The sequence below is a fragment of the Eleutherodactylus coqui genome, chromosome 13, assembly GCF_035609145.1.
Source record: "Eleutherodactylus coqui strain aEleCoq1 chromosome 13, aEleCoq1.hap1, whole genome shotgun sequence".
In the NCBI taxonomy this organism is placed as follows: Eukaryota; Metazoa; Chordata; class Amphibia; order Anura; family Eleutherodactylidae; genus Eleutherodactylus; species Eleutherodactylus coqui.
This window is the reverse complement of record NC_089849.1, coordinates 9,269,580-9,297,361: the sequence shown is the minus strand read 5'-3', so window position 1 is coordinate 9,297,361 and position 27,782 is coordinate 9,269,580. Positions and strand designations below refer to the sequence as shown.

Here is a 27,782-nt window from a genome sequence, read left to right as displayed (position 1 = left end):
TTTGGTGGTCAGCATCCCCTCCCCGCGCAGGGCAGGCGATGATAGGCTGAGCGCTCTGCTGGAAGTGATGGCCCACTGTGGGACCTTGCCCAGGGGCATCAGGATGGTGAGTATGCCCCCTCCTCCCCCCCACTCCTTTTTTCCTTCTTCCCCACTCTCTCTCCCCTGGAGCTCTGGGTGCTCTCCACTTCGTCGCTCCCACCTTCCCTTCCTTTGCAGTGCTCAATGGGGGGGGGGGGGTGAAGGGTTACCAGTTTCTGGTACTTTGGGGGTTATGGCAGCAGTGTTTTTCTTCTCTGGCACAGTTCTGGGTTGGCAGGTGGCTCCACCCCCGGCGTGTAACATCAGTGGGAGGTTTCCAGCGCGGGCACATCGCCTGGAGGCTCCTTGCAGGCTAACAGTGATCAGTGATGTCATCGGCCACGCCCCCCCCCCCCCCCCACCTGTGCACGGCGCAAAATTTAAGAAGAGGGCCTTTTCCTGCTCTCTCTCCCTCCCTCTGTGGGCTCCTTCCATGGTGGTATGAGCAGCAGCAGCAGCAACAGCAGCTTCGTCAGCCATGGCAAAGGGCACATTTGGAGAAGACCTTATCACCGCAGCAACAGACATGGGTGAGCTCTGCCTCGTAGCAGGCTCCTTCCCTGTTTGTATCCCCCTCCTGCTAGCCTGCACCCCCCACCCTTGTTTTTGGCATGGTTGCAGCGCAGTTCCATTCAGCGCCATGTCCGGCCCAGTGACTCAGGAACCTGGTCAGGGGTCAGCGAGAGCTACGCATTATGCATGCTCTGTAAGGTGAAGTTTCCGTGTGAACAGGTGGAGCCGCTTTGAGGTGATTGCGCCCTTGCGAGACAGGCGGCCGCACAGCTTGCGCCACCAGCGCAGCCCCCTCTTGTGGTGGAGCCGGAGTGGGCCCGCTCCTTGTCCAAGGCAGTGTCGGATCTTACATGAGCTTCAGGGGCAATCCTAGATAGGCTCGATTGGTCCCTGGACACCTCAGTGCCCGAGGAGGACCCGTGGCGCAGAGCATGCCCATAAAAGATATAGGCCGGTCACAGAGTCACAGCCGTCTTTGGAGGAGGATGGCGAATCTTTGAAGATGTTATCTGATTCCTCCTAGGATTCAGATTTGGAGCTGGAGCAGGTTTCCAAGCTTTCAGCCATGGTTGAAGTTGCAGTGCGGGATACTTTTCAGTTATCTGAGCCAGTGCCCGCCTCGCCGTCAGTATCTTTTTCTTTTTGTAGGCGAAGAAAGCCTCCAAAAACGTTCCCTCCGCCAGAGGATTTTGACATGGTAGTAGCCAGGTAATGGAATTTCCCGGAGAGGCGCTTTGCCAGATCAAGGGTCTGGAGGTGATGTACCCTTTTCCAGAAAATTTGGTTGAGAAGTGGTCGGTATCGCCAACGGTTGATCCGCCGGTATCCTATTTGGGTAGGCACACCACCTTGCCCATGGCCAATGTCTCCTCCCTTAAAGGGGTTGTCTCGTGAAATCAAGTGGGGTTCAGCACTTCTGTATGGCCATATTAATGCACTTTGTAATATACATCGTGCATTAATTATGAGCCATACAGAAGTTATTCACTTACCTGCTCCGTTGCTGGCGTCCCCGTCGCCATGGATCCGTCTGAATTCGCTGTCTTCTGGCGTTTTTAGACGCACTTGCGCAGACCGGTCTTCTCCATGGTGAATGGGGCGTGCCGGAGAGCTGGTCCTCGTAGCTCCGCCCCATCATGTGTGCCGATTCCAGCCAATCAGGAGGCTGGAATCGGCAATGGACCGCACAGAGCCCACGGTGCACCATGGGAGAAGACCCGCGGTGCATCGTGGGTGAAGATCCCGGCGGCCATCTTGGTAAAGGAAGAAAAAAGTCGCTTGGGATTCGGGTAAGTAATAAACTTTTTTTTTTTTAACCCATCCCTTGGGTTTGTCTCGCGCCGAACGGTGGGCCTATTGAATTAAAAAAAAACCCGTTTCGGCGTGAGACAACCCCTTTAAGGATGTGAGTGATAGGAAACTGGACATGTTAGCCAGGTTGGTGTTTGAGGCAGCAGGGTCGACACTCAGGCCGGTATTTGCATCCACCTGGGTAAGTAAAGCAGCCACGGATTGGGCAAAGCAGTTACGCACTAGAATGGCACGCCCCCAAAAGATTTAGCAGAAATGGCACTGCAGATTCAGCAAGCGGGAAAATTTCTGTGTGAAGCATCACTAGATGCGGCAAAGCTGATAGCCCGGGCTTTCGCAGCTTCGGTGGCATCGCGGCATATTCTGTGGCTTAAATCCTGGGAGGCGGATGCCTCTTCCAATGGGTCTTTGACTAGTTGGCCTTTTGTGGGGTCTGGTCTTTCGGCGCCTGGTTGGCAAATTTATTTCCGAGGCTACGGGGGGGGGGGGGGGGGGGGGGTAAGAACGCCCATCTTCCTCAGAGCCGGCCAAAAAAGAAATGAGTCCGGTTAGGCCGGAAATCAGGAAGGGTCCTCAGGAACGGACACAGATGGGGAGGTCATCTGGTAGGCCCAAGTTGTCTTGGCGGCCAGGCCCCCTCTCCGCAGAACCCCGCACATTAAGTCCTCCGCATGAGGCGCAGCTCCCACCCCTTTTGGACAGAGTGGGGGGTTGACTCTCTCGGTTCAGCAAAGTATGGCTGTCCCAGACCTCCGATGCCTGGGTGCAGGAGGTCGTGTCAGACGGTTACTCTATCAAGTTTATTGCTTGCCCCGATCGCTTCTTTAGGTCCAGGACTCCGGGCTGTGCGGAGAAAGCCGTGGCTTTTCGCCAGGCGATCCAGAATTTGTTTTTTAAGGCGTCATTATGCGGGTTCCTCCCGCGCAGTACTTCAGGGGGTTTTATTCCAACCTCTCTGTGGTGCCCCAGAAGGACGGGCCGGTCAGGCCGGTCCTGGATCTGAAGAGGCTGAATCGGCTTGTGAGGGTGCAACATTTCCGTATGGAGTCTCTGCATTCTGTCGTGGCATCTATGGAGTTTCTCTCATCCATAGACATCAGGGACATGTATCTGCATGTCCCCATTCACCCAGCACATCAGCAGTATCTGCGTTTTGCATCCAGGAAGATCACTTTCAATTTGTGGCTCTTCCTTTTGGACTGGCGACGGCCCCCAGGGTCTATACAAAGATTCTGGCGCGGTTATGGCAGTCCATTCCAGAAGGATCGTGGCCATACCGTACTTAGATGACATTATGCTCAAGGCCCCCTCTTGCCAGGGCAACCTGAAAAGTTTGCAGATTACAAGGGACACTCTATCCAGATTCGGGTGGGTCATCAACCGCCAGAAATCCTCGCTTATGCCATCCAAGTGCATGGACTTTCTCAGGATGATGTTCAACACCCACCTTGGCCAGGTGTGTCTCCCTTCTGAGAAACACTGCTATCTGCAGGAACAGGTGCGCTCCCTGGAGTTGCGGCTTCCGGTGACGAGCCGGCAAGGGATGAAGGTGTTGGACCTCATGGTATCAGCCTTCAAGGCGATTGCGTTTGCATAATTTCATGCCTGCCCCCTGCAGTGGTCCATTCTGTCACGATGGGACAAGTCAGTGGCCTCCCTCGATCGCAGGATTCTGATCCCGCCGAGGGCACAGCATTCTCTCCATTGGTGGTTGGACTCCCCAAGAATACAGTGGGGCAGGTCATTCCTGCCACCTCAGTAGCAGGTGCTCTTGACGGATGCCAGTCTGACCAGATGGGGAGGCACGCTAGGGAGCCGGGTGGCACAAGGCACATTGATCGGGGCACCTTCCGATCAATGTGTTAGAGGTGCGCGTGGTTCTCAAGACACTGCAGTTTTTTGCACCTCAGCTGTCGGGGTGTTCAGTGAAGGTCCAGTTGGACAACGCAACTGCTGTCGCCTATATAAATCACCAAGGAGGTACCCGCAGCAGGACGGTCATGGCAGAGGTGGAGGGGGTTCTGTCATGGGCAGAAGATCATCTCCAGGTGCTGTCGGCTATCTTTATTCCAGGTAGAGAACTGGATAGCTGATTTCCTCAGCAGGAAGACAGTGGATCCGGGGGAATGGGGACTACATTCCGAGATTTTTCAGGCGATCTGCCAGAAATGGGGTCAGCTGGATATAGATTTGATGGCGTCCCATCTCAATCGCAAGCATCATGTCTTCATGGCCAGATCGAGGGACCCGTGGGCCCGGGCAGTGGATGATTTGACAACCCCATGGTCAGGGGTGTCATTCCCTTACGCATTTCCCCAAATTCCCCTCATTCCTTGCTTGCTCAGGAGAATCCGGAGGGAAGGTCTGCCGGTGATCCTTATAGCTCTGGATTGGCCACGGAGGGTGTGGTACGTGGAGCTCGTCAATCTGCTAGCCGACGTACCATGGTGACTTCCGCTACGAGAATATCTTCTGTCACAGGTTCCCCTTTACCACCCCAGTTTGTCCACGCTACATTTGACGGCATGGCTGGTGAAGCTGCGGTTCTGAAGGCTCGTGGTTTCTCAAACTCGGTGGTCCAGACAATGATTAAGGCAAGGAAACCTTCTTTGTCAAGGGTGTGCCACTGTGTCTGGAGAAGTTTTTTTCCTGTGGTGTGAAAAGCGGGGTGTTCAGCCCCTGCGTTTCTCTGTGGCCCGTCTTCTGTCATTCCTCCAGGACAGGCTCGAGATAGGAATCAGTTCTAGCTCCTTCAAGGGCCAGGTCTCTGCCCTGTCCATTCTGTTTCATTGGCCCTTAACATCTAGGTCAGCGGTGCATATGTTTATGCAGGGGATCATACATTCCATGCCGCCATTCTGATCTCTGGTGCCACCCTGGGATTTAAATTTGGTCCTGGACGCCCTTCAGGCTCATCCATTCGAGCCGTTGCGAGAAGTACCGTGGACGATGCTGTCCTGGAAGATTGCCTTCTTAATTGCAGTTACTTAAATTCAGAGGGTATCCGAAATGGCTGCGCTCTCGGCCAGGCTTCCCTTCATGGTTTTCCATCTGGACAACGTGGTCTTGCGTCCAGTGCCCTCTTTCCTTCCCAAGGTGGTGACGGCTTTTCATATTAATGAGGACATTGTCTTGCCCTCTTTTTGCCCGGCAGCAGTCCATCCGAGGGAGCAAGCATTGCATACTTTAGATCTGGTCCACGCATTAAGAATCTATCTAGACCTAACAGAATCATTTAGGCTTTCTGATTCTTTGTTTGTGGTTCTGGAGGGGCCAAGGCGAAGCCTGGCGGCCTCCAAGGTGACCATCTCTCGCTGGGTCCATTCGGCGGTATTGGAGGCGTACCGAGTAAAGGGTAGGCCTCCTCCATTGAGGGTAATGGCTCACTGCACCAGGGCAGAGGGGTTTTGTGGGCAGTTCACAATGGTGCTTCTGCCTCAGATTTGGGTAGGGCGGCTACCTGATCATCGCCGCATACATTCACTAAATTCTATTGAGTACATACATTCGCGTGGGCTGATGCCTCGCTGGGTCGGAGAGTGTTACAGACAGCTGTAATCTGACCGCATGCATATTTTTTGTTAGACTTTCCCACACTCGGGGACTGCTTTGGAACATCCCACGTCTTTGCTGTGTCCCCCAATGACACTAGCGAGAAAAGAGGATTCTTTACTCACTGTAAAATCCCTTTCTCGTCTCGTCATTGGGGGACACAGCACCCGCCCATCTTTTCTGTTGTTATCAATGGCACCACTTTCAGGTACTGACCGGGATCTTGGCTCCGTAAGTCTCACATGGTGCTGTTTTTTAGTTGCAACTGTAGCTTTTGGTGTCTTATCGTTACTTTTGATGAACTTCGCTCCCGCGTGGTTGTTCTCCTACTGCTTGTACACAAACTGATCAGCTGGGTGTCGGCAGGAGGAATATAGCCAGCGGGCGGAGCTAACACTTTTTATGCTTAGTGTCGCCTCCTAGTGGCAGTAGCTATATCCCACGGTCTTTGCTGTGTCCCCCAATGACGAGACGAGAAAGGGATTTTACGGTGAGTAAAAAATCCTCTTTTTCCTCCTCCTCAATAAATGTATGCATTGGATAGATAAAACACAGGGAGAACATACAACTCCATGTAGATGTTATCCTTGGTGAGATCTGAACATAGGACACCAGAGTTACAAGGCAACAATGCTAACCACTGAGTCACCATGCTCCTTCCATGGTGTATCAAAAGCAAGCACTGTTGCAGTTCTGGGGTCCCAGGTTCAAACCTGACAGAGGACAAAATCAGCATGGAGTTTGTATGTTCTCCCTGTGTTTGTCTGGGTTTCTTCCCACACTCTAATAAGCCTTCTTACTCCTCACTGTGGCTCAGTGGTTAGCATTGTGACTTTGCAAAGCTGGGACAAGGACCAAGGAAAATTCTGCATGCAGTGTTTCTGTTCTCTTAGTGTTTATTTTGGTCCTTCTTACTGTCCTATGAGTAAGAAAGAACAAGTGTGGTGGCTCAGCAATTAGCACTGTTGCCTTGTAGTGCTGGGGATCTAGGTTCAAATCTGACTATGGGCAACATCTGCATGGAGTTTGAATGTTCTCCCTGTGTTTGTGTGAATTTCTTCTTCATAATAAAAAAATTTGAATATAAAGTGCTTACATTTATTAAGAAGAAAACTGAGGAAGAAGCAGCATGGTGGCTCAGTGGCTAGCACTGTTGCCTTGCAGTGCTCGGATCCTAGGTTCTCATCTGAGCAAGGACATCTGCATCCTAGTTTTTTCTCCCTTTGTTTATGTGGTTTCCTTCTTCATTTTAATCACCTTTATGTAGCGCATACATTGGAGGAGGAGGACGTCTTTTATGGCTCTTAGGTAGTCTTTTAGCAATGGTGAATGAAGTTTGGGTTCGTGTTAAATTAATTTGTAATGAAGCTAAGCTTTTGCTCATATTTGGTAAACCAGCCAAAAAACTATTTAAAAGTTTGCTCAACACTAATCACTACCAGTAATGGTCCATTACTTTAATTGAAAAGCACAGCTTGAAGGTGCATCAGTATCTGCATGTACCACAGCCTTTTCATCTTGAATGTTGTCTTTCGAATGTTAGCCATCGGAATAGAAGGAGTCAATGAACAGTGGTCAGAATTGTTGACTAAAAACCTGATGGCTCCACAACTTGCTGTGAATCACTTATATTTTTGGCCAATACCCGTACCCCCAAATTAAGGCAATATGACCCTTGTATACGCAAGTGTAAACAAGCCTGCAGTACACACGGTCAAAAGAACACTGGAGATCCAAGCCTTTCCTACACAGAGGTGGTGCCTCCCATATGGAGGCTCATCAGAGAACGGGATGATTGCAAACTCATAAAACTTAGATAATATTTGTTTCATTTATATTACTTTAAAATGTGTCAAAAATTTAGATTTTTCATGATTTTTACATACTGCTGGGATAGAAGAAATCGTTTCATGTCAAAAAAGTGACAGTGTGACATTAAAGATGTTTCTGAAGAACAACATTTCTGTCATTGAAGGTTCTTGGTAGAGGCAGATTGAATTTCTGAACTTGTCAAAACTCAAAATATCAAAAGAAAACTGAAAATCATGCAGTGACCTCAAAAAGTGCCTCCAGCAACATCAATAGGAGCTGAGGAATCTTGTCATTGTCTTATTGACAGTGTTAGTCACATAGAAGCCACCAACAATATAAGAGACAAGTACATGGGCGTAATAGAGGACTAATCATAACCCAAATGATCTGCTTTATAGAAAATGTCACCACAGAACAAAAAAAAACTATAAAAAAAGTAATGTACAGAGCACAACTTAAAGGGGTTGTCCCGCGGCAGCAAGTGGGTCTATACACTTCTGTATGGCCATATTAATGCACTTTGTAATATACATTGTGCATTAATTATGAGCCATACAGAAGTTATAAAAAGTTTTATACTTACCTGCTCCGTTGCTGGCGTCCTCGTCTCCATGGTGCCGACTAATTTTCGCCCTCCGATGGCCAAATTAGCCGCGCTTGCGCAGTCCGGGTCTTCTCCTGTCTTCTATGGAGCCGCTCGTGCAGAATGCAGGCTCCGTGTAGCTCCGCCCCGTCACGTGCCGATTCCAGCCAATCAGGAGGCTGGAATCGGCAATGGACCGCACAGAAGAGCTGCGGTCCACGGAGACAGAGGATCCCGGCGGCCATCTTCAGCGGTAAGTATTGAAGTCACCGGAGCGCGGGGATTAAGGTAAGCGCTCTTTACCTCCCTGCATCGGGGTTGTCTCGCGCCGACCGGGGGGGGGGGTTGAAAAAAAGAAAACCCGTTTCGGCGCGGGACAACCCCTTTAATGGAAATTGTAGCCACTACTGACATTAACACGACAAGTGTTTAATAATTTTTATTTTGATGAATGTAAGAAAATCAGTAATGAATCTCTGCACTAGACATACCGTACAAGAATAAAAAATTATAATACCGCCTCCTATAAACATGAATATTACAAAAATAATAATTCCTCTATGTGCTACAATATAATTGCCATAATACTGCCCCCTATCTACAAGAATATAACTACTATAATACTGCCTCTGTGTACATGAATATAACTACTATAATACTACCCCCTATGTACAAGAATATAACTACTATAATACTGCCCCCTATGTACAAGAATATAACTACTATAATACTGCTCCTATGTACAGGAATATAACTACTATAATACTGCTCCTATGTACAAGAATATAACTATTATAATACTGCCCCCTATGTACAAGAATATAACTACTATAATACTGCCTCCTATGTAGAAGAATATAACTACTATAATACTGCCCCACATGTACAAGAATATAACTACTATAATACTGCCCCCTATGTACAAGAATATAACTGCTATAATACTGCCCCCTATGTACAAGAATATAACTACTATAATACTGCCCCCTATGTACAAGAATATAACTACTATAATACTGCTCCTATGTACAAGAATAGAACTACTATAATACTGCCCCCTTATGTACAAGAATATAACTACTATAATACTGCCCCCTATGTACAAGAATATAACTACTATAATACTGTCCCCCTATGTACAAGAATATAACTACTATAATACTGCCCCCTATATACAAGAATATAACTGCTATAATACTGCCCCCTATGTACAAGAATATAACTACTATAATACTGCCCCCCCCCCCCCTATGTACAGGAATATAACTACTATAATACTGCTCCTATGTACAAGAATATAACTACTATAATACTGTCCCCCTATGTACAAGAATATAACTACTATAATACTGCCCCCTATATACAAGAATATAACTGCTATAATACTGCCCCCTATATACAAGAATATAACAACTATAATACTGCCCCCTATGTACAGGAATATAACTACTATAATACCGCTCCTCTGTACAAGAATATAACTACTATAATACTGCCCCCTATGTACAAGAATATAACTGCTATAATACTGTCCCCGATATTCAAGAATGAATGACAGACTCTTGTGGTTCTGTAGAAGGTGCTACGGTTCAGTGCAGGGTCCGGCTGATTGTTCCCAGCTGTGGTGTGCCGTCTCATCCGTAGGGAATGCAGTGTTTGTCCTCTCTGACATAGAACAGACCAGTGTCCGTATTTGTGCAGCTAAACATTCTCAGGCCTGGACCGTCATGGAGGACACTTCCCTCCTCTGTGTAACATGTGGTTTTCTTTTAGGGCTTATGGGAACCAAACGACCTTAAGAATCGGAGCAGATGGGACGGGAACACCAAGGAGAGCAGATCATGAGTCTTTGAGATGCCTGAACTGAAAGTTTGGGGTGAGTTACCTCAGAATGTGACCCCACTGCGGACCCCTGTATGCTGCACATCGTTTCAGATATAATGGAAGATGAAGGCTTTCCATGTAGAGGTGACCTCAGCCGAGTCCATCGCATAGCAAGGTCTGATTTGTGTCCTTTGTAAGTTAATTAATAAAGTTCCTATTGAATGACAGCAAGCAGAGATCTTGAAAACCATGTTGCCTTACTTCCTGATAATCCTATTATAACGCATTGCAAGAAGTGATCTAATAGAGGGGCCTAAGACTAAACTGAACAGTTTTTGAATTATTTTTGCCCCCTCTCACCCCTTAGCCAAGCACACTTTTTACCTGATGGTTGCTTAGAACAGCCGCGATCACTACTAGCTCAAGTCATGACCGTTTTACTACTTAGTATTGACTGTTTTATCTAAACAGCTAGTCGGAGGAGGGGGGTGTCCAACCAGTGGCTCATTGCCCACACAGCATGGTAGGGTGCTGATGTGTTTGTACGGAAGTCCGTGGCATAAAGGAAGGCTGCCAGACCTTCCATGGATTTCAGCCTATTAAGCCCTGACTGTGGTAGGATTTAATAGGCTGACATCAGAAGCACAATATCGTCTCTAATACAGGAGTATTGTAGCATATTCTACAAGCAATCAGACAACCACAAGTTCAAGTCCTCTAGTGGGACCAAAAAAAGTAAAAATAAATATAGTTATTCTTTTCCAATATTACGGTAAAAAAGCTGGAAAAAAAAGTTTTACCAGATTTCACATAAAACAAACAAAGCAATATATTTTTTTTTTAATTCCTACCACTGCAGCCATAAAAATATAACATACTAACCTCCTAGTTTCATGACTTACTTGCACAATTAAAAAAACTTTCATTTGTAAAATATTTTTTTGCATCGCTGCACACAGTCCCATTGTTTTTTTTTCCATGGGCGGAGCTCTGTGAGGGCTATGTGGGTTTTTTTGTTCCAAATTTTCGTCTCAAAATATTTTATTGAAATTTCTCAATGTAAGAAAAGGTTCTGCTTTAAGGAATTCCCCACGCAGGGGGCATCTGGGGATCAGTAAACATATAGAAAATAAGAACCATAGATATATGATTAAGAGTCCAGATTGTTTTGATGAGATCTAACGGGTTAGCCTATTTACTCGCAGTCCTCCTCTTCTCCTCCTCCCTCCCCGTCTTTACCCACATGTGGTATGTGATGTCCCTATCACCCCTTTCATCATTTACGTCTGTATCCCCCGACCTCTCCCGTCTCCCGCTCACGGCCCTCCTATATCTGCTATTTCAGTATGTAGTCGGGTCACCCGCTTTTCCTCCTTCTCTGAAGTGTCGGGGGCGAGCCGACCCCCAATCTCAGATCAACGGCTCATGAAAAAAGGGGCCTAGTTAAGCCTGGTATATCTAGGAACTCTGCCCAGGGTTTCCAAGTCTTAAGGAACAGGTCCATACTGTCTTCCCTCACGGCCGACAATTTTTCGTAAAGCATCATTCTCGATATTCTTGCGATGATTGGTTCTGGAGAGAGAGTGGGTGACAGCCACTGAGATGCGATATAGATTTTAGTCGCCATGCATATCTGTTGCGAAAGCTTATGTTGTTGATTGTTGAAACCCAGAGGTTTGTTGGCCAGGAGGCAGACAGATGGGGAGAGAGGCAATGCCCCGCACAGAGATAAGACTGGTTACCCTTCTCCAAAGCGCGGCAACCAAAGGGCAGGTCCACCATGTGTGGGCTATCGAGCCCAGGCTGTCGCAGCCCCTAAAACAGTTCGGGGAAGTGGATGGAGAGTATCTGTGGATCGTTGCGGGGACTAGGTAGGACCTATGTAGGATTTTTACCGAAGATTCAGCAAGAGTTACTTGGTGACTGCCCTTTGAAATAAAGGTACAATAATGTTGCCATCCAGGTAGGGAAAGGGAGATGCCGAGGTCCGACTCCCAGCGTTGCATGAAAGGGATTTTGGTTTCTGAGAGGGGTTTGTTCATGCTAGCATAAAGTGAGGATATTATGCCTGATTGGAGTGGAGACCAAATGCAGGTTCCTTCGAAGGGTGTAGGGGTGACGGAGGGGCCAGCGGCGCTTAGCAGGGAGCGCAGGAAGCCGTATATTTGCCTTATTTCAAACCATAGGCGTTCTGGAACTGAATATTTGTTGATCAGCCGTGCGAGGAGAGAAGTTTGCCACATGGCATAAAGTGATAAACGAGCGTAATGCGCCTAGCTTACCACCACTGATAGCTTTCTTCTTGTAAACTCAGAGGAAATGCCTGATTGGGGATAACCAGTAGCAGCGGCGAAATAGGTGACATCATGGCGTATTTAAATCTATTTTTCCTCCTGATCAGAAACTGGCGGTAGGTTAATGGAGATAGGTGGCGGGTATTTGGGAATTTCCAATCTCTGTCCCAAAAGATTACCCCAAGGTCCGTGGGGGCTAAGAGAGAAGCCTCCAGATCCACCCACAAGGGTCTCCCTGTGCCTGCAAACATAAGGGGGATTTGCGACAGTTGGGCTGCTAAATAATATTTTTTCAGGGTAGGTACTGACAGACCTCCCACTCTTTTATGGTACTGCATCACGTTTTGTTTAATTCTGGGTCTTTTATTTCCCCAGATAAATTGGAAGATGGATTTCTGCATTTGTTGTAAATCTTTTGAAGAAACCTCTATAGGGAGGCATCTAAATGGATAAAGGAGGCGAGGCAGGATGTTTATCTTAACCAAGCTGATACGGCCTATCCATGAGAGGGTGGGTTGACTCCACTTTTTCAGTTCAGCTTTTAGGGAAGCAAACAGAGGGGGGTAATTCCACTTATATAGTGCGTCTAAATTGGGAGTGAGTTTAATACCCAAGTAGGTAATGTAATGTGGGCATGCCTTGAAGCCGAAGTTTAGTTCTATAAGTTTCTGGGAGTGTGGGGAGATGTTATGGAATAGGGCTTCCATTTTATCCTTGTTTACTACTAGAGATGAGCGAACGTACTCGTCCGAGCTTGATATTCGTGCGAATATTAGGGTGTTCGGGATGCTCGTTACTCGTAACGAGTACCACGCGGTGTTCTGGTTACTTTCAGTTTCCTCTCTGAGACGTTAGCGCACTTTTCAGGCCAATTGAAAGACAGGGAAGGCATTACAACTTCCCCCTGTGACGTTCAAGCCCTATACCACCCCCCTGCAGTGAGTGGCTGGGGCGATCAGATGTCACCCGAGTATAAAAGTCGGCCCCTCCCGCGGCTCGCCACACATGCCTTGTGAGTTAGCTGAGGGACAGTGGTATCGTGCTGGTGCTGCTGTAGGGAGAGCGTTAGGAGTCAGTGTAGGCTTCAAGAACCCCAACGGTCCTTCTCAGGGCCACATCTACCTGTGTGCAGGCTGCTGCTAGCAGTGTTTTTTTTTTTTTTTTCTCAAAATCGGCAGTGCAGAGCATTGCACCTGGCATTAGGGACAGAAGTGGTGTATAGGCAGGGAGAGTGTTAGGAGTGAGTGTAGCCTTCAAGAACCTCAACGGTCCTTTCTAGGGCCAAATTTAAGCGTGTGCAGTACTGTGCTGGCTGCTGTTAGCTGTGCTGCATATTTTTTTTTCTTCTAAAAATCGTCTGTGCAGAGCATTGCACCCTCCATTGATACTACAGGGACAGAATTGTGTAGGCAGGGCCACAACACAGTTATTATTCATTGAATATACGCAGTGGGTCCTTCCCTTTGCTAAAAAGGAAAAGAAATTATATTCGGCCTGCCTTTGTCAGTCCTAAGGTCTCCGTGTACGTGTGTGCTGCGTGTACAACGTACAAAAATCAGACGCAACCAGCTACGCTTTACTGCAGGCTTGCTCTGCTCTGCTAGAGTTAATATCTCTGCTACACTATAGTTGTGTGACACTTTTTGAGGGCCACACCACAGATATTAAACTTCTTGTTCATTGAATATACGCAGTGGGGTCTTCCCTTTGCTAAAAAGGAAAAGAAATTATATTTGGCCTGCAGGCTTGCGCCAATTTATTTCCTGCCTGGGAAATCAAATCACTGGTAATACAGCATGCTGAGGGGTAGGGGTAGGCCTAGAGGACGTGGACGTGGCCGAGGACGCGTAGGCCCAAGTGAGGGTGTGGGCACAGGCCGAGCTCCTGATCCAGGTGTGTCGCAGCCGACTGCTGCGCGATTAGGAGAGAGGCACGTTTCTGGCGTCCCCACATTCATCACCCAATTAATGGGTCCACGCGGGAGACCTTTATTAGAAAATGAGCAGTGTGAGCAGGTCCTGTCCTGGATGGCAGAAAGTGCTTCGAGCAACCTATCGTCCACCCGCAGTTCTGCGCCATCCAGTGCTGCAAATCCGAATCCTCTGTCTGCTGCTCCTCCTTCCTCCCAGCCTCCTCACTCCACTACAATGACACCTGCTCAGGAGCGGGAACACTCCCAGGAACTGTTCTCGGGCCCCTGCTTAGATTGGGCAGCAGTGGTTCCTCTCCCACCAGAGGAGTTTATCATCACTGATGCCCAACCATTCGAAAGTTCCCGGGGTCCGGGGGAAGAGGCTGGGGACTTCCGCCAACTGTCTCAAGAACTTTCTGTGGGTGAGGAGGACGATGACGATGAGACACAGTTGTCTTGCAGTGAGGTAGTAGTAAGGGCAGTAAGTCCAAGGGAGCAGCGCACAGAGGATTCGGAGGAAGAGCAGCAGGACGATGAGGTGACTGACCCCACCTGGTGTGCAACGCCTACTCAGGACAGGTCTTCAGAGGGGGAGGCAAGGGCATCAGCAGGGCAGGTTGCAAGAGGCAGTGCGGTGGCCAGGGGTAGAGGCAGGGCCAGACCGAATAATCCACCAAGTGTTTCCCAAAGCACACCCTCGCGCCATGCCACCCTGCAGAGGCCGAGGTGCTCTAAGGTCTGGCAGTTTTTCACAGAGACGCCTGACGACCGACGAACAGTGGTGTGCAACCTTTGTCGCGCCAAGATCAGCCGGGGAGCCACCACCAACAGCCTCACCACCACCAGCATGCGCAGACATATGATGGCCAAGCACCCCACAAGGTGGGACGAAGGCCGTTCACCGCCTCCGGTTTGCACCGCTGCCTCTCCCCCTGTGCCCCAACCTGCCACTGAGATCCAACCCCCCTCTCAGGACACAGGCACAACCGTCTCATGGCCTGCACCCACACCCTCACCTCCACTGTCCTCGGCCCCATCCAGCAATGTCTCGCACCGCACAGTCCAGCCGTCGCTAGCGCAAGTGTTGGAGCGCAAGCGCAAGTACGCCGCCACGCACCCGCACGCTCAATCGTTAACCGTCCACATAGCCAAATTTATCAGCCTTGAGATGCTGCCGTATAGGGTTGTGGAAACGGAGTCCTTCAAAGCTATGATGGCGGCGGCGGTCCCGCGCTACTCAGTTCCCAGTCGCCACTACTTTTCCCGATGTGCCGTCCCAGCCCTGCACGACCACGTCTCCCGCAACATTGTACGCGCCCTCACCAACGCGGTTACTGCCACGGTCCACTTAACTACGGACACGTGGACAAGCACAGGCGGGCAGGGCCACTATATCTCCCTGACGGCACATTGGGTGAATTTAGTGGAGGCTGGGACAGAGTCAGAGCCTGGGACCGCTCACGTCCTACCCACCCCCAGAATTGCTGGCCCCAGCTCGGTGGTGGTATCTGCGGCGGTGTATGCTTCTTCCACTAAAGCACCCTCCTCCTCAACCTCTGTCTCGCAATCTAGATGTGTCAGCAGCAGCAGGACGTCGCCAGCAGTCGGTGTCGCGCGGCGTGGCAGCATAGCGGTGGGCAAGCGTCAGCAGGCCGTGCTGAAACTACTTAGCTTAGGAGATAGGAGGCACACGGCCCACGAATTGCTGCAGGGTCTGACAGAGCAGACGGACCGTTGGATTGCGTCGCTGAGCCTCCAACCGGGCATGGTCGTGTGTGACAACGGCCGTAACCTGGTGGCGGCTCTGCAGCTCGGCAGCCTCACGCACGTGCCATGCCTGGCCCACGTCTTTAATTTGGTGGTTCAGCGCTTTCTGAAAAGCTACCCACGCTTGTCAGACCTGCTCGTAAAGGTGCGCCGACTCTGCGCACATTTCCGCAAGTCCCACACGGACGCTGCCACCCTGTGCACCCTGCAACATCGCTTTAATCTGCCAGTGCACCGACTGCTGTGCGACGTGCCCACACGGTGGAACTCTACGCTCCACATGTTGGCTAGGCTCTATGAGCAGCGTAGAGCTATAGTGGAATACCAACTCCAACATGGGTGGCGCAGTGGGAGTCAGCCTCCTCAATTCTTTTCAGAAGAGTGGGCCTGGTTGGCAGACATCTGCCAGGTCCTTCGAAACTTTGAGCAGTCTACCCAGGTGGTGAGCGGCAATGCTGCAATCATTAGCGTCACCATTCCTCTGCTATGCATCTTGAGAAGTTCCCTGCAAACCATAAAGGCAGCCGCTTTGCGCTCGGAAACGGAGGCGGGGGAAGACAGTATGTCGCTGGATAGTCAGAGCACCCTCCTGTCTATATCTCAGCGCGTTCAGGAGGAGGAGGAGGAGGATGAGGAGGATGAGGAAGAGGGGGAAGAGACAGCTTGGCCCACTGCTGACGGTACCCATGCTGCTTGCCTGTCATCATTTCAGCGTGTATGGCCTGAGGAGGAGGAGGAGGAGGAGGAGGAGGAGGATCCTGAAAGTGATCTTCCTAGTGCGGACAGCCATGTGTTGCGTACAGGTACCCTGGCACACATGGCTGACTTCATGTTAGGATGCCTTTCTCGTGACCCTCGCATTCAACGCATTCTGGCCACTACGGATTACTGGGTGTACACACTGCTCGACCCACGCTATAAGGAGAACCTTCCCAGTCTCATTCCCGAAGAGGAAAGGGGTTCGAGAGTGTTGCTATACCACAGGACCCTGGCGGACAAGCTGATGGTAAAATTCCCATCCGACAGCGCTAGTGGCCGAAGGCGCAGTTCCGAGGGCCAGGTAGCAGGGGAGGTGCAGAGATCGAGCAGCATGTACAGCCCAGACAGTGCAACAGTCTTTAAGGGCCTGGCCAGCTTTCTGGCTCCCCAGCAAGACTGTGTCACCGCTCCCCAGTCACGGCTGAGTCGGCGGGAGCACTGTAAAAGAATGGTGAGGGAGTACGTAGCCGATCGCACGACCATCCTCGGTGACGCCTCTGCCCCCTACAACTACTGGGTGTCGAAGCTGGACACGTGGCCTGAACTCGCGCTGTATGCCCTGGAGGTGCTTGCTTGTCCTGCGGCTAGCGTCTTGTCGGAGAGGGTGTTTAGTGCGGCTGGGGGAATCATCACAGATAAGCGTACCCACCTGTCAACCGACAGTGCCGACAGGCTAACACTCATCAAGATGAACAAAGCCTGGATTTCCCCAGACTTCTCTTCTCCACCAGCGGACAGCAGCGATACATAAGCAATACGTAGGCTGCACCCGCGGATGGAAGCTACGTTCTCTCTCACCATCCAAAACGGGGACATTTCTGCTTCATCAATCTGTGTCTAATATTCCTCCTCCTCCTCCTCCTGCTCCTCCTCCTGAAACCTCACGTAATCACGCTGAACGGGCAATTTTTCTTAGGGCCACAAGGCTCACTCAAATAATTTTTCGAAACAATTTTTATATGTTTCAATGCGCTTAAAAGCGTTGAAACTTTAACTTGAACCAATTTTTCGTTAAACTGGGCTGCCTCCAGGCCTAGTTACCACTTAAGCCACATTAACCAAAGCGATTAATGGGTTTCACCTGCCATCTTGGTTGGGCATGGCCAATTTTTACTGAGGTACATTAGTACTGTTGGTACACCAATTTTTTGGGGCCCTCACCTACAGTGTAATCATAGCAATTTGTATGTTCTTCACCTGCACTCATGGTACAGAAAGGTGTGTGGGGTTGGCCTACACTTTAGCTACATAAATGTAACTTGGGCCTTGGCTATACTGCAGCTACTGAAATGGAACGAAGACTGCGCTCCCACTATACTGCTGCTTCGGAATTGTTACTGGGGACTGTCTTGAGTGCTACTATTGCTGACATGGAACGAAGACTGCGCTCCCACTATACTGCTGCTTCGGAATTGTTACTGGGGCCTGTCTTGAGTGCTACTATTGCTGACATGGAACGAAGACTGCGCTCCCACTATACTGCTGCTTCGGAATTGTTACTGGGGCCTGTCTTGAGTGCTACTATTGCTGACATGGAACGAAGACTGCGCTCCCGCTATAATGCTGCTTCGGAATTGTTACTGGGGCCTGTCTTGAGTGCTACTATTGCTGACATGGAACGAAGACTGCGCTCCTCCTATAATGCTGCTAGTGATATGTTAGTGGGGCCTGTCCCTAATGCTACGGCTGAAATGTTACGAATTCTGGGCTCTGCCTATACCGCTGCTAATGGTATGTCTCTGGGGTGTGGAAACAGAGGCTTCCCAAAGACATGATGGCGGCGAGGCCATTTCCCACCAACGCGGTTACTGTAAAGGTGCATATAACCACGGACACGTGTAGAGGACACGTAGTGCCTCAAAAACATCCCCCTCCTCCTCCAACAGGGAAAACAAACATTCTTGGCAAATGCCTTTGCATTGGTTCGTCTGGTGGCAGACCAAGAATTTCACCTTTACCGACACTACAAGAGAGACCCCCCCACCATCCCCCCGCCACGGCCCACTTAATCCTGGCCGCATTCCGAAAACCAACAAAATACAACCGTGCTACTAGGTCCGCAGTCACCACCACATTCCCACCAACGCGGTTACTGTTAAGGTACATATTACCAGTCTGACTGGGGCATACAGACACCTTGACAGAATGAATAGTGTGTGGCACATAGGTTCCCCATTGCTATGCCCACGTGTGCAGCTCCTGATGGCGGTGGCACAGGATTCTATTTCTCATTGCTTCTGTACAGCATTGTGGGCTATCGCCCCGCCACTTTTAAAGAGGGTCGCTGCCTAGCCGTGCCAACCTCTGCAGTGTGTGCCTGCGGTTCCTCCTCATGGCAGACGCACTTCTAAATAGACATGAGGGTGGTGAGGCATTAGGGCAGCTGAAGGCTGCGCAGGGACACTTTGGTGTGCGCTGTGGGGGGGAGGGGGGGCGGTTGGGCAGCATGTAACACAGGAGAAGTGGCAGTGGAGTGTCATGCAGGCAGTGATTGTGCTTTGTTGGAGGTAGTGTGGTGCTTAGCTAAGGTATGCCATGCTAATGAGGGCTTTTCAGAAGTAAAAGTTTTTGGGAGGGGGGGGGGGCACTCTTGCCGCTATTGTGGCTTAATAGTGGGACCTGTGAACTTGAGATGCAGCCCAACATGTAGCCCCTCGCCTGCCCTATCCGTTTCTGTGTCGTTCCCATCACTTTCTTGAATTGCCGAGATTTTCACACAAGGAAACCTTAGCGAGCATCGGCGAAATACAAAAATGCTCGGGTCACCCATTGACTTCAATGGGGTTCGTTACTCGAAACGAACCCTCGAGCATTGCGAAAAGTTCGTCCCGAATAACGAGCACCCGAGCATTTTGGTGCTCGCTCATCTCTATTTACTACCAATCCCAAGACTTCTGCAAAAGAATCTAGGGTTGTTATTAGATTTGGTAGAGAGGTGAGGGGTCTAGATAGGGTGAGGAGAATGTCGTCCGCAAAAAAAGGCTAACTTTATATTCTTGGTTTCCTGCCATCACATTTGAGATGTTCAGGTTTTTTCTGATGATCTGGGCAAGGGGTTCCATCGCCAGTGCGAAAAGGGCTGAGGACAGAGGGCAGCCTTACCGTGTTCCTCTTTGCACAGATATTTTATTTGCTATGGAAGTAGGGAGTTTTAATTCTGCTGAGGGAGTTGAGTAAAGAGCACGTAGCACTATGATGAAGTTCCCCTGGATGCCTGCCTTCCCTAGAACTGCAAAAAGGTAGTACCACGAGAGGCTGTCAAAGGTCTTTTCAATATCCAGGGCCAGAGTTAGCTGCGGGGTTTTGAGGATTTTTGAGTCATGTATGAGGTTGAGGACTTTTCTAATATTGTCTGGGGCCTGTCGGGAGAGGATAAAGCCAACCTGATCTTTATGGATCAATGCAGGAAGGAAGATATTTAACAGATTTGCTAGGATACTGGTCAAAATCTTGTAGTCTAGATTTAGGAGTGAAATTGGTCTATAGTTTTTGGGTGAGGTGTTTTCCTTATTGGGCTTGGGAATAACTGTTATATGTGCTTTTAAGAACTCGTCGGAAACCGTCTTTCCTGATAAGATATCACTGTAAAAACGTGTTATGGGATGAGAAGGGGAGGTGACGAATTTTTTATAGTACAGGGCCGTCAGACCGTCAGGGCTCGGGGCTTTACCCGGCTTTAGGAGCTTGACTGTCTCCTCCACTGAAATATGTTGGCCAAGATGGTCGCTTTGGTGATCTAAAAGTTGTGGAAGAGTTATGTTCTTCAGAAAATCCTGAGGGGCAGAGGGGGATTTCTGAGGTTTATATCTATATAACTTGTTATAGAAGTCGAGAAAAGTGTGGGCTATTTTGTCTGGGTTCAAGGTGCATGACCCATTTTCTGCTCTACTAGAGTGGACCAAATTAATCCTTTCCTTCATTCTGAGACGGGCTGCCAGTAATTTATCAGGTTTGTTAGCTAGTTTGAAATAGACGGACTGTGTCCACTGGAGGCCCCTCTCTACCTGGGTTGTAAATAAAAGGTTGATCTGAAGCTTTGTGTCCCGTGTATTTTTAGTCAGGGCTATACTAGGACATTTCTGGTTGCTATTTCCAGTAAAGCGAAGCGCCTCTTCAAGGCCTGTTATCCCTGCGTTTTCTCCCTCTTTTTGATGGAAGCTATCCAGGAAATTTGGCCTCTCATAAAGGCTTTGCGCGCCAGCCAGATCCACACAGGCTGTGTGGTTTCATTGTCATTTGTTGACAAAAATTCTGCCAGTTTATCCGATATCTGGGCATAGGTTATGGGATCCTTCAGTAGAGACTCATTGAGTCTCCATCTCCTAGATGTAGGCTGGGGGGAGAGGCTTACAAGATGTGTTAAGACGATATCATGGTCCAACCATGCACAAGGAATGTGTCTTGACTGAGCAAGGATGGGAAGTAGATGAGTTGAGACCAGTGCCCAGTCAATACGCGAATAAGATTTATGAGGGGCCGAAAAAAAGGTATAACCCCTACTCGAGCCATGGACCTCTCTCCAGCTATCTGCTAATGCCAGATCTTTTACCATAGCGGATATCGAAGCCATTTGATGAGGGCTAATTTTATCTAAACAATGAGACGAGCGGTCCAGGGCAGGAGAGAGCACCATATTGAAATCTCCCATCCAATAGATGGAGACTTTAGGCAGTGTTTTAAGTTTTCTGGAGATCTAGGTGAATAGCTTGTAGGGGTCGTTAACCGGGGCTTAGTAGTTCCCCAGGACCATTTTTTGATCTCGTAACATACCTTGTATAATAATAAATCTACTCGAGGGGTCTATTTCGACGTTGTCGATCGCGAGGGGGGAAGAGTTATATAGAAGGACCAAGACACCTTGGTGTTTTTTGGCTGCTAACGATGAGTATGTCCGCGAGTATTGGGGGTGCAGATGTCTGGGAGCAGAGGAGGATGAGAAGTGGGTTTCCTGAAGACAGATGACATCAGGCCTAGTTTTGAGGTACTGAGTAAAAGATTTCTTTCTCTTAAGTGGGGAGTTAAATCCTTTAACGTTGTGTAAGATTATGGTGACCATTGTGAGGAGGAGAGAGAAGGCCGAGTAACCCTAAAATTCTGTCGTAACGACTGAGGACTCTCAAGATATTGAGCATTAGGCAAACAGCGTGTGGAGGCAAATTTCAACATAGGATAAAACATGAAAGAAAATGAGAAAGTTATCAAAGTGTCAAACAATGTTGGGTTCCAAAACCCAAGAAATCCCAAACTGAGTATCCCCCTATGCATATAGAGGGTGGAGGGTGGAGTCTGGAAGGGAGTGGGCATCAAGTTTCTCCGCTCCGTCCCAGTACGTAAATATAGCATAATAATAACAAGCGTCTAAACATGGCATTTTAAGTAACTAAACTGGTTTAAACCAAAAAGTCCGGAGGACACTATATCTATGTAATTCTGCATTTATCCATATGAGACCCGTATGGAGCTTGTGGTGGTGTTGTGCTTATTCACATCCGTCAAGTACCGCGGGGGCCAACAATATGTATATTGTATGCTTCAGGGTCTCACCCGGACAAACATCAGTAGATGCAAACTTTCACGTAACGATCCACGAAGGTCAAGGCGCAGATCATCACATGATGTTTTGTATAAGGCCAGTGAGCATACTTGAATAAGACCGCTCACACTGGTCTCAAAGAATTCTCCTTCCGGTGTTTAATGTCCAACGTGAACTGAAGAACAGGAGAAAGAGCAGTGAACTGTCCCAGGCCCCCCAATGGGCAGCCTGGAAGACTTCAGGCCCTCAGAAAATGCAAAACAGGATAAATCGTAGGATACATAGCTGTCTCAGACGGTCGGGTCTCGACTTTCAGCTGTTGCCGCCCTGTGGCGAGGATTTCCCACCGTTGTCCAGGAGCAAGCCGGTCGTTGTGGCCTGGGGGACCTGCCGATTTCAGCTTCAAAGGGAATGTGTTCTTCCTCTAACATACGTTTTCCTTCCTCCAGTGTCTTAACAGAGAACGATCTTTGGTTGATGCGGACCAGTAAAGCAAATGGGAAATTCCGGCGATATCTGATGTTTGCCTGTTGCAAGGCCCGGGTGACGGTCTCAGGGCTCGCCATTTAGCCAGGGTGGACGGTGCAATATGAGCAAATATGTAGACAGAGGGGGGGAACCCCCGGCAATGAATCTAGGTTACGGGCAGCCGATAGAAGTTAGTCCCGCATCTCAGAGTAGTGAAGCTTTAGTACTGTGTCTCTTGGGAGGTCAATGTTAGTCGGTCTTGAGAGGGCACAATGTATTCTGTCCACGCGGAAAGATTCATGAGCCACTTGGGGGAGGAGGGCAGAGAACAAATTTTTAGCAGCCTTCTTCAGGTTGGTGATAGATTCAGGGAGATCTCGGATACGAATATTTGCTCTTCTGCTCCGGTTTTCAAGGTCTTCACATTTTAGCTCGAGAGCTTCCACCCTTTCAGCATAGTCATCCCATCTTGCTCTCTCATGGTCTAGCGCATCAATAATGTCGTCGGTCTTGTGTTCAAGATCGTTAGCACGTTGGCCTAAATCATTAATCTGTTTGGAGATGTCATGTACTGCAGTCTGAAGTTCATCTCGGAACAGTTTCTTGATGTGGGTAAGAAGCATAGACTCCGATGCTGAAAGGTCGGAATTTTGAGGCATTATAGATGAGTCAGTGGTCTGACTGGTAATGGGGGGCTCTCAGAGTTGTGGGATGGCTGTTCCATTTGGGCTAGTGGGGAGAATTGGTTGCCTGAGACCAGCTCCAGTATTGTACAATGAGAGGCCGTTGGTTGTCCTTTGTTCTGTCTGCTGATCCTCCTGGACATATTAGATGCTCAGTATAGTATATCTCCCCCACTGTCTAATATCTAATCTGTGTCTCCTCCCTTTCAGTTTCATCCCATTGCTTCTAGTTGTTCCTTGTGCAAATGAGAATAGGGCTGATCCCTCTGCACTGTGACAGCCCTTCAGATATTTATAGACCGCTATTAAGTCTCCTCTCAGCCTTCTCTTCTGTAAGCTAAACATTCCCAGATCCTTTAACCGTTCCTCATAGGACATGGTTTGCAGACTGCTCACCATCTTGGTAACTCTTCTCTGAACTTGCTCCAGTTTGTCTATGTCTTTTTTAAAGTGGGGTGCCCAGAAGTGGACACAGTATTCCAGATGAGGTCTGACTAAGGAAAAGTAGAGGGGGATAATTACCTCACGTAATCTAGACTCTATGCGTCTCTTAATACATCCCGGAATTGTGTTTGCCTTTTTGGCTGCTGCATCACATTGTTGACTCTTGTTCAGTCTATGATCTATTAGTATACCCAAGTCACATGTTCTGCTGCTTAGTCCAATTCCTCCCATTCTGTATGTGCTTTCTTCATTTTTCTTGCCCAGATGTAGGACTTTGCATTTCTCCTTGTTAAATCCCATTCTGTTAGTCGCCGCCCACTGTGCAAGCTTTTCTAGATCTTTTTGAATACTCTCTTTATTTTCCCTAGTGTTAGCTATCCCTCCTAGCTTTGTGTCGTTGGCAAATTTGATCAGTTTCCCATCAATTCTCTCCTCGAGATCATTTATAAAAATGTTGACCAACACTGGGCCTAGGACAGAGCCTTGTGGTTCCCACTTGATACATTCTTCCACTTGGATGTGCAGCCATTTATGACCCCTCTTTGAGTACGATCACTCAGCCAGTTGTGAATCCACCTAACAGTTGCCTTGTCAATCCCATATTTGGTCATTTTTTCAATAAGTATAGTATGAGATAGTATGAGATACTTTGTCAAATGCTTTGCTAAAGTCAAGATATACTATATCCACCGCATTTCCCTGATCAACCCAGTCAGTGATTCTGTCATAGAAGGAAATTAGATTTATTTGGCATGACTTGTTGGTTACAAACTCATGCTGGCTCTGGTTAATTACTCCAAATACTTGCATACATACTGTTAATAATTTGTTCAAAGATCTTTCCCGCTATAGAAGTCAGGCACACAGGCCTGTAGTTTCCTGGATCCACCTTTTTCCCTTTTTTGAAGATAGGGACAACACTGGGCCTTTTTCAATCTTCTGGGACTTCTCCTGCTCTCTCGGAATTTTCAAAGATTATGGTGAGGGGTTCAGCAATTACCGCCGCTGCTTCCTTTATTATCCTAGGATGTAATTCATTTGGCTGGGCCTTCTCAACATCATTCTTAACCAATTCACCATTTTAATCTTGTAAGCATTCAATAGCATCTTTGACTTTTCTTTTGCTTTTGACATACTCACAGAATCCTTTTGTATTGCTTTTGGTCTCTGTTGCAAGCCTCAATTCATTATTAGCTTTTGCTTTTCTGACACTTGCCCTACAGTTTCTGCAGACCACATTATATTCTATTTTAGATATTCCCCCCTCTTTCCATTTGATAAACATATTTTTCTTTTGTTTCTAACATATGTACAAGTTCTGCATTCATCCATCCAGGTCTCTTTAAATGCTTCCCATTCTTCCTTCTTTTAGGGATTGGTAACGATTGTGCTTTGAATCTCATTTCACAAAATTTCCCAACCTTCTTGGACATTTCTGTCCTTAAGAACATCCAGTCATTGGATTCTTCCCTCTTTCCACCTCCAATAAACTCGGCCTTGAAATCCAACCTTGAGGTCTGAGTTTTCTCAGGTCTTCCTCCCCTTATTATCCAACATCCAAGGATCACATGATCACTGCCTCCTACGGTCCCAGCCACCCTTACTTCCTCCACCATTCCCTCCCTGTTGATAAGAATTAGGTACAAGATGGCAGATCCCCTTGTTTTCTCTTTGAACTTTTGGAAGATAAAGTTGTCACCAAGAGCGGATAAGAATCTGTTGGATCCATTACTTTTACCTGAGAGATTCCCAACAAATGTCTGGATGGGTAAAATCTCCCATGATCACCATGTTGGGCTTCTTTGAGAGCTTGGCCATCGGATGTAGAAAGAGTTCATCCATATCTTCTGCTTGTCCGGGCGGCCTATAGTAAATGCCTACAATGGTGTGAATGAGCTCTTTAATGAGGCAATAGTGTGAATGAGCCCTTAATAAACCAACAAAACATTAAATAATTTTGCCCTTTTCCTTGTAAGAAAACTTTCAAGTATTCAGCAAATTCAATGGTCTCATCTTTTAAATTATATTTTTAATAATTTTGTCACACTAATATTTTTTTTTTAGCTTTCAGGAAACCAAAGTCCTAGGGCTCATTGCCACAGACATATATGCGCTCCGCGTAACACACATATTTTTTACATGCACAATACGGGCGGCATAAATCCCGTGATTTGTATTGGGGTATTCAGACCCTCCTGACTCGCATGAATGTCCTACTTTGGTCCACATTACAGACCAAAATTTCTCATTAAAGTCAATGGGATGGCGCAGGTACACAGCGAATATGAATGAAGGGCAGTTTCACACAACCATATGCACAAGTATGTGTGCTTCAGGGTGATGTATTTGTGCATGAACGAGGTTGTTGATGTTGATTTGCACAGGTCAGCGAATAGTACTGTACTTTCTGCGCACACAGGACCACTGCACACACGCATGTGACAAACCTCTTCGATTTATTTATAAGGCTATTTAGCTTAATGAGTTCCAGATATGTTTTTTTCTTTTTTTTTGTGGTTTAATGCAGTATTTCACGCCTCCGCTTGTGTATTTGCGCACCTCCCATAGACTTCTGTGGGGACCTTTGCTGCACAAAACAAAGATAAAGCGGGTGTGGGCGCAAAATGTGTCCACAAAACACGCTCGTGAGAACTGACCCATTGAAATCCATTGGTTCTATTCTCTGTGCTTTGCGTGTGTATATTTTATGTGTTCAAAACATGCGCAAATACGGTCGTGTGAGGAAGCCCGGGGCAGATGTCATCTATGCAACCTTCTTTTTTTTTGCGTGCATGAAAAATGCAGTGAATATGACAGCAACAAAAAAAAGGCAAGAACGACCAAATACGCAGTCACTACGTGCAGCTTCATTCAGGGAAAACACTGCCAGTTTCTGGTCTTAGGTGCAAGTGTTCCCTGGCTGCTGCCCCAAGAGTAGTTGTAGTGCAGTGATAGTTAACTAGGCAAGTCAGAGGTACAGTACTGAAGGGACAGGCAGGGATGTAGTCGATTTACCAGGCCAAGGTCAGAACAGATAGAGTCCATGCAAAGCAGTGAAATAAGCAGGGCAAGCAACAATCAGGCAAATTGTAGTCCAAGACCAAGCCAAGGTCAGGACAGGTGGAATCCAGCAAAGCTGGGTAAATAGGAAAGAGTCAAAACCAGATGTCAAGAAAGAAATAGAAACCTTCTCAGAACCGGAAACTGTTACCCCAGCATCCTCCAGTAAAGGTGGGTGCCTTTACTTACCAGGGAAAGATTGGTTGAGGATAGAAAAACTGTATGGATGTGCTGTCCCTTTAAGTGGTGGGCCAGGCACGCGCACACACCCTACAGGTGGCACTGACAGCTGGCAGATGGTGCATTGAAGACATAGTGGTTGCTGACAGCCAAAAGGGAGAGGGAGATGAGAAGAGGCACCGCCTACCGGCAGCCATGAAGCACTTCTTCTTACATGTGACTATAATTATTACCAAATCATGTTTTAAGGGGAGGAGTTTATTGCAATTTTTGACCTTTGCCAGATACCAGCAGTGCTATTCAGCTACCTCTGGGTGCAGAGTATTTGTACCAAATATTGTCATTCTCTGCTACTAAATATCCAATCTGAATCAACAACAAGAAACTAAATTTCCTTTCCGGATTATTTAATAGAATTTGACATTTCTTTAGATAATACTGAATCTCCAGTAATTTCCCGCAGAAAGTGTTTTGACATCTTCTACTAGACGGGTGATATATAATAGAGAACAGTGGTGCAAACACAAGTGGGAATTAAGAAGGCCTCGTCCCTCGGGCGATGTGAAGCAGTTGCTATTTTGAAGGTTTTTTTTCTGATTTGCGTCGTCCTGACAAGGTCTTACAGGAGAATAATACTGGGAGGTGCGTGAGCGCAGGGGAAAATATTTAATTAGACTTTTCACTGCCAGAGATGGAGAACGTTTGCAAAGAAGAAAAAGCAGAAAAAAGTTGACTTATTATATCGTTAGAAGCTTCTCGATTGCCGCAAGGGGTAAAGTTAACTTTGAGAAATATTTCTTGGCATTTGCATAAGGAAGTCGCTCTGAAGTTGTTTTGGAGGTAAAATCAGGGTAAATTTGGAAAATTCTAAATTTTGATTCATTTTGATTTTTTTGTTCTATTTTTAAAATTGTTTTTTTTTTACCTTTTTACAGACAGCGGGATCATGAGGACCAAGAGATTTACTTCTGATCAAAGAGATGGGTTTTTAAAGATATTTTGCTGG

General features: G+C 47.8%; 1 long non-coding RNA gene across 1 annotated transcript; it reads left to right on the top strand.

Annotated features, from left to right (window-relative positions):
* Nucleotides 1–27,782, top strand: LOC136588017 (uncharacterized). Its single transcript, XR_010787528.1, has 3 exons — nucleotides 1–106; nucleotides 9,626–9,728; nucleotides 27,712–27,782. It is a non-coding gene; the product is annotated as an uncharacterized lncRNA (long non-coding RNA).